We start from the raw sequence: 6,321 nt of genomic DNA, 5'->3' as shown, positions 1-6,321 counted from the left end.
ACATTGGATACTTTTTCTTCCATTCCTGTGATACTTTGCTAAGAAGAACATTTTCCAGTTCCATCCATGTAAACAAGAAGGAGGTAAAGTCTCCATTTTTCTTTAGGGCTGCATAGTATTCCATGGTGTACATATACCACAATTTATTGATCCATTCGTAGATTGATGGGCATTTGGGCTTCTTCCATGATCTGGCTATATATCTGTCAAACAAGGGTACAAGTGAACCTTTCTAGAACTAGAATATAAATGTTTTGATACAATAACTAAGCAAATGACAAATCTATGTTAACCAGCTTGATGAAAGTATTTCAAATTGTATATGAAAACACTACACTGTACCCCATGTTTGCATTATTGTATACAGCTATCACTTAATAAAAAAATTAAAAAAAAAATAAAATCATAACCTAGGTAATGTTCTGGGACTGTTCCTTTCCTTCCTCATAATGCCTTTGAGATTTACCCATGTTGTTTCACACACCAACGATCCATTCCTTTTAATAGTTGAGTAAGAGTTTGCTGTTACACTGTGGCCTCTTGACCAAATCCAAACTTCGCAGAACAAATCCTTTTATTGAAGTTGAATTCGGTTAAGCAGCTGCACTCAAGGATCCAGAAGGCCACATGCGGCCCTAAGGCCACAGGTTCCCGACCCCCTGGATCCTTCATAAGAAAGGGTCAAACCATTTCCCAGAGCAGCTGTACCACTTCTATCCCTAGAAAAGACCCAGGGGCTCTGCACCCTCACTAGTGCTTGACAGTGTCCGTCTTTTAAATTTTGGTCATTGTTTATTTAAAAACTCTTTTATTTTTATAAAAAAGAAATTTTAATAGAATACTATTCAGCCGTAAAGAAAGATGGAGACTTTACAACTTTTGTATTTACCAGAATCGATTTGGAAAACATCCCGCTCGGTAAAGTATCATGAGAATGAAAATCAGGGGGTGGAGCCTGTAGCTCAGTGGGTGGGGTGCTGGCCACATGCACCGAAGCTGGCAGGTTCAAACCCAGCCTGGGCCTGCTCAACAATGACAACTGCACCAAAAAAATAGCTGGGCACTGTGGGGGCACCTGTAGTCCCAATTACTTAAGAAGCTGAGGTAAGAGAATCTCTTACACCCAAGAGTTTGAGGTTGCTGTGATGCCACGGCGCTCTACCCATGGCCACAGTTTGAAACTCCGTCTCAAAAAAAAAAAAAAAAAAAAGAATGAAAATCAGCCAGGTGCAGTGGCTCATGCCTGTAATCCTAGCACTTTGTGAGGTCGAGGCAGGTGGATTGCCAGAGCTCAGGAGTTTGAGACCAGCCTGAGCAAGAGTGAGACTCCATCTCTAAAAATAGTGGGGTGTTGTGGTGGGCACCTATAGTCCCAGCTACTTGGGAGGCTGAGACAAGCAAATCGCTTGAGCCCAAGAGTTTGAGGTTGTTGTGAGCTGTGACGCCATAGTACTCTACCCAGGGCGATAAAGTGAGACTGTCTCAAAAAAATAAATAAAATAAAATAAAACAAAAATAGAAAAACTAGTTGGGCATTGTGGCAGGTACCTGTGGTCCCAGCTACTCGGGAAGTTGAGGAAAGAGGATCACTTGAGCCCAAGAGTTTAAGACCAGCCTGAGCAAGAGTGAGACCCTGTCTCTACTAAAAATAGAAAAATGAGTTGGGAGTGGTGGTGTGTTTCTGTAGTCCCAGCAACATGGGAGGCTGAGGCAGGAGGATCACTGGAGTCCAAGAGTTTAAGTTTTCTGAGAGCTATGACACCAGGGCACTCAACCTCAGGGTGACTTGTCATAAAAAATAAAAATAAGCATGGCAAAGCAAGCACCTGATGTACTCAATACTAACAGGAAACTAGTAGATGAACAACTACACAACCACACAAGAGGAAAACAATTAAATTCAAGCAGGGGGAGAGGGGAAGGAGGGAGAGGAAGAGAGGAAGAGGGAGGGGGACTGGTGTGCTCTCACCTAATGAGTGCAATGTCGGTGGGTATAGCTCACCTCCTAGGTGAAGTGCTCAACTTCAACTTGGACGTTACCTAACAAATGCTTACAACGTAACCTAATAGTTTGTACCCATATATTAATCAGCAGTTAAAAAATTAACTGACAATAATTGGACATGTTTAGGAATGACATAGTGATGTTTCAATAGATGGGGTACAATCATGTGGTTTGGGAGGGGCTAACTCCGTTTCTTAGCTCCGTGACCCAGCCTCACCAATCGGGTTCACAGTAGAATTGCTTCAGTGATGGGCAAATGGTCCAAGAGTTTTGCTGGAACCGCTAGGAATGAGGTCCTGTGGTTCACCTGAAGAATGTGCGTTCCCAGCCATCTTGCTACTCAAAAGAGAGCCTGCCTGGAATACAGTCAGCTTGAAGAAAAGGAGAACCAAGAGATAGACAGAAAGTCCTGGTGAATGCATGAGACTCGGAGCAGGGACCTAGGAGGTCAGGAAGCCTTTCCAAACAGAGAGGCGTTTAATTTGAGACTGTAGCTGAAACAGGAGTTAATATGGCACAGGGGATGGAGGGAAGGGGATGGAGAGTGAGGGAGAGAGTTATCCAGGCAGAGCCAACAGCACGTGCAAAGGCCCAGGGGCAGGCTGACTGCCAGGTACGAATAGTCACAGCCCATGTTGTAAACTTCCTGTCTGGACTGAGCTTTCCAAGAAAAGGATAGGCTCTCAAGCAAGTTGTAGCTCTCCAGGTTCTTGCAAAACTCCAGAAAGGATTAAGACAAGATGCTACTAATTACCTAGGGAAAGGATACTGGAGACCTGGTGTGGAAACTAAGTACAGTGATTCTCCGCAATGCCTGTCCCCTGACTTCTATTAAGGAATCAAATATGCTCTGCCCTGGTGCCACAGGCTGCTCTGGATCCCCTGCCCAGCACACGTGCACGCAGGGAAAGGAATGTGCGTTTAAGAGGCCTTTACTGGAGTGACGAAACCCTACTTGTCTCTCCCATAGCAACAGAGCAGAGGCCTCCCCCACCTGTGGCAGAATCTACGGTGTCAGAGCGGATCCCAGCAGGTCCCAGACGGCTGAAACCTGGCAAACACAAATCAGGCGGCTCATTAGACCATAATTTTATTAAGCGGTATTTAATATAGTGAATAATCTTGAGCTTTATTATCTAAAATATAAAGGGGTGTTTTTAAACTTAGTAGAGCAGCAGATTGGGTTTTAAAAAATATTGCTGTTTCAGGCCCAACAAACCCAGAGCATTTCCTAAGCAACCTTTTGTGGGTTTCCACATCCCGAGCTTTGCCTGTGATCCTCCCTCCACACCTCAATCCAGGGGTGCTGAGCAACCACCATGTCACAGACAGAAGTCAGTGGCTGTGGCCGTGAACATCACCCTCTCATGGGGATGGGGGGGTGAGGAAAAGGGGATTATAAATTCCAGGGGGTCAGCAAGGTTCACGGCTGCTTGATGGAGGTGGAGAGACCTCCAGGGAGCTGTGGGAGTGTACGCTTCACCTGTACTCCCGGGGTGCTAAAACGACCAAGGAGATGGGTCTGAGTGTCCAGAGGCCATGTGGCTTGGCCAGCTCTGGTTCATCTACAGGCCTCCCCTCTGTGTCCCCTATGGACTTAGGAGCAGAGAAACAGCAGAGGTTGTAAAAGCTGCTGAAATACACAAACAGCTGGCAAGAACAAAGGTCAGAGGACTGAGAGGAAGAAGAGGCCATCTAGTTCCAGCTCACCCCCCAAATGGCCTCTGCTACACAAGGCATTTATACCACCCCAAACAGGCCTATGGCCTTGGTCCCCCAGTGTCCCCTACAGGGACAATTTCCAGTCATTGAGCTCCACAGGGGACATTTGACCACTAAAAGTGTTGATGTTCGATATTAATTTTTAATGTTTCAGAAAACCATTAAGTTGGTTTGTATGATGCGTCACATTTTTATAGTGGGTCATTTCATTTCCAGCTTGGAAGTGGCTGGGGACTCTCAGTGGGAAGATTTACTGGTTTTTGTTTTTTTGCCCCACTCAAGGATTAAAGGAGAAGCCCAAAGGAGAGGGCTATTCCTCTTAGCTCAACTTCTGTCTGCAGGAGGTTGCAAATTCTGGGAGTCGGCAAGGTTCAAGCTGATGGAGAGGGACAGACTCTGGAGGGTCAGAGCCCTACTGAGCACTTTGGCCTTCGGGGTCTTTGGATCTGGGGTGGTGTTTGCCCAACCTCCTGGGCAGAGAGGGAGCCACAATGAGACTGCACAGAGGGAAGGGCAGATGAGACACACCTCAGGGACTGGAGCAATCTCAGGATGGCTGCAGCCCAGGGTGCATGGTGACAAGTCGTGCAAGATGATGCTTTTGGAGAGGTAAACTGAGGCCTGGGAGCACAGCAGGGACTCACTGAAGGGTGTTAAGCTGAGAAGTAATCAGTGCGGATAGGTCATTTAGAGCAGGACTCCTGACTTTTTTGGCACCAGGGACTGATTACATAGAAGACAGTTTTTCCATGGATGAGCAGTGGGGTGAATTAGATTGTCACAAGGTGCCCACAACCGGATCCCTCGAATGCATGGTTTACAGTAGGGTTAGAGCTCCTGTAAGAATCTAATGCCACTGCTGGTCTGACAGGAGGTGGAGCTCAGGCGGTGATGTGAGTGATGGAGAACAGCTGTAAATACAGATGAAGCTTCTCTCCCTCCCCAGCTGTTCAGTTCTACTGTGTGGCCTGGTTCCTAGTCTGTGGCCTGGGCTTTGGGGACTGTAGATTTAGAGAATGAGGGAGGTAGAAATGGGTGGGAAGGAGGATTGCAGGGTATGGAAGAGTATTGAAGAGCTTGAAGAGTATTGTCAACCTGCAAGAGGCGGGTGACAGAGGATGGGAGAGGATGGTGGCCTAGATTGGGGGTGTGGCTGTGGAGATGGAGAACTGGAAGGACGTAAGACTTAATCAAGAGGTCCCCTCAACCTCATCCTCTGGAGAGACCCCGTACCCCTCCCCCTGCCCAAGCACACACAATCATTTCCCACCGCGGGCAGCATCTTACGCTGACAGCCATGTCTTAACACAGCCCCCTTATTTACACACACACACGTAGTGGGTTAAATCAATCTCCCTAAAATTCATTTCTACTGAAAATCTCAGAATGGGACCTTATTTGAAAATAGGGTCCTCGCTGACGTAATTAGCTAAGATGAGGTCATGCCAAATGAGGGTGGGCCTTAATCTAATGAGACATGGACGCAGAGAGACACAGACACACAGGGGAGACGGCCACAGAAAGATGGAGAGAGAGAGGGGAGAGCCATGAGTCTCCAAGCCAAGGAGGCGTGGCTCACAGCCCCCAAAAGCCAGGCAGGGGCGTGGCTCACAGCCCCCAAAAGCCAGGCAAGGGCGTGGCTCACAGCCCCCCAAAGCCAGGCAGGGGCGTGGCTCACAGTCACCAAAAGCCAGGCAGGGGCGTGGCTCACGGTCACCCAAAGCCAGGCAGGGGCGTGGCTCACAGCCACCAAAAGCCAGGCAGGGGCGTGGCTCACAGCCACCCAAAGCCAGGCAGGGGCCTGAAACTGGATCATGACTCTGGTTCTTAACCCTGACTTCCCTCTGATCTTCCAGAAGATCGGACCAACCCAGTTGACACCTTGATTTTGGACTTTTGAACCCCAGAACTGTGAGAGAACAGATTTCTGCGGTGTGAAGCCTCCCAGATGGTAGAACAGTACTTTGTTATAATAGCCCTTGGAAACTAATGACAGATCCACACACATGTTCATACATAACACATCCCCACACATCTCTATACATGATACTTCCCACAAAACCACCTGAAGAACTTAAAAGATAAAAAACAGACGGGTGCAGTGGCTCATGCCTGTAATCCTAGCACTCTGGGAGGCCAAGGCAGGTGAATTATGTAAGCTCACAGGTTTGAGACCAGCCTGAGCAAAAAGCGAGACCCTGTCTCTACTAAAAATAGAAAAACTGAGGCAAGAGGATCCCTTGAGCCCAAGAGTTGGAGGTTGCTGTGAACTATGGTGCCATGGCACTCAATCCAGGGTGACAGCTTGAGACTCTGTCTCAGAAAAAATAAAAACAAATATAAAAATAAAAAAACAAACTCAGGCCCCATTCAGGACTAATTCAACCAGATGTAATCTTTTAGGACGCTCCCAGAGGACCCTACTGAGGGCCAAGCTTGAGAAGAAACGCTCTGAGGGATGCCACGAGCTTCTGTGGTGACGCCTCCTGCATCTCCACCATCACCTGCTGTGTGCCCTTGGCAAGTCACGTGCCATTTCTGAGCCCCAGTTTCCCTCATCTGGGGAGTGGGGATAATGATCCCACCTGCCTGCT

This window comes from Otolemur garnettii, unplaced genomic scaffold, assembly GCF_000181295.1.
Source record: "Otolemur garnettii isolate 467f Iridium unplaced genomic scaffold, OtoGar3 scaffold00067, whole genome shotgun sequence".
Taxonomy (NCBI): Eukaryota; Metazoa; Chordata; class Mammalia; order Primates; family Galagidae; genus Otolemur; species Otolemur garnettii.
This window is presented reverse-complemented; position numbering follows the sequence as displayed.